Source organism: Silene latifolia, unplaced genomic scaffold (genome assembly GCF_048544455.1).
Source record: "Silene latifolia isolate original U9 population unplaced genomic scaffold, ASM4854445v1 scaffold_96, whole genome shotgun sequence".
In the NCBI taxonomy this organism is placed as follows: domain Eukaryota; kingdom Viridiplantae; phylum Streptophyta; class Magnoliopsida; order Caryophyllales; family Caryophyllaceae; genus Silene; species Silene latifolia.
The window spans coordinates 2,511,789-2,512,891 of record NW_027413827.1 but is presented as its reverse complement, the minus strand read 5'-3'; the positions used below and the strand labels follow the sequence as shown (position 1 = coordinate 2,512,891).

Genomic DNA, 1,103 nt, shown 5'->3' with positions numbered 1-1,103 from the left:
TTGTGTTTGATTGGATGTGTGACGACCAACTCTTGTCCATATCAAAATGGCGCCGTTGCCGGGGACGGTGTTAACTTGATTTAGATTTCCTTATATTGTTATTAGTTGTGTCTTTCTTTGCCTTGGGGAAGTAAAACTCCTCAAGGTTTGTTCTAATTGTTTTCGAGTTGTTTGATATTTTGCATGTCTAGAAGGTCACAAGGTGATTTGTTACCTTTTGATCGTGAAATTGAAAGAACTTTGAAAATCAATAGAAGACTTGCTAGGAGAAATTTGAGAGGTATTAGTGAGGTTGTAGATATTCAACCAACTATTGAGTTCATCAACCCTTTTGCAAGAGAAGGTGAGGAGAACCCAACACAAAATCAACCACAAAATCAACCCACAATGCCTAAGTTTTCATCACATTCCGTACCCACCGAGGAGAACCTACCCAATGGTACTCCCGCACCACAACATCTAACCGGAAATTTCATTGCCAAATCCGCATTTATCCAATTAGTTGAAAGAAGCCAATTTGGGGGGATGCCTAGTGAAGACCCTCATTCTCATATGGAGGCTTTTTGTGACTATTGTGATGCGATTTCTCAAACCGGTGTAACTCAAGACCAAATTCGATGGGTCTTATTTCCTTTTTCTCTAATTGGCACCGCGAAACAATGGTTGAAGGGCCTTGATAAGGCTACTCTCGGAATTGATTCTTGGAAGAAGTTGGCTCTAGCTTTCTACAAAAAGTTCTATCCACCGGAAAAGACTAACATGCTAAGAGCTCTAATTACGGGTTTTAAGCAAAAGGATGAAGAATCTTTGTATGAAGCTTGGGAGCGATTCAAGGGAATTTGTCGCTCATGTCCTCACCATGGACTTAGCGAGTGGTTCTTGGTACAACAGTTTTGGAACGGTCTTTATGAAGATTCAAGAAATATCCTTAATATGGGATCGAATGAGATGTTCACCGAGGTTTATGACAACCAAACTTGGAGCAAAATTGAAGAGATGGCAATCCATAACTCACAATATAGTAGGCCTCGCAAGGCTACTAGGGGAGGAAAGCACGAAGTGGACGCCGTTACTCAATTAGGTGCTCAACTTAGCTCCCATAT

General features: G+C 41.1%; 1 non-coding gene across 1 annotated transcript; it reads right to left on the bottom strand.

Moving 5' to 3' along the window:
- Positions 1-759: 759 nt before the first annotated feature.
- Positions 760-866, bottom strand: LOC141640679 (small nucleolar RNA R71). The gene has a single exon (XR_012543116.1). It is a non-coding gene; the product is annotated as a small nucleolar RNA R71 (small nucleolar RNA).
- Positions 867-1,103: the final 237 nt, after the last annotated feature.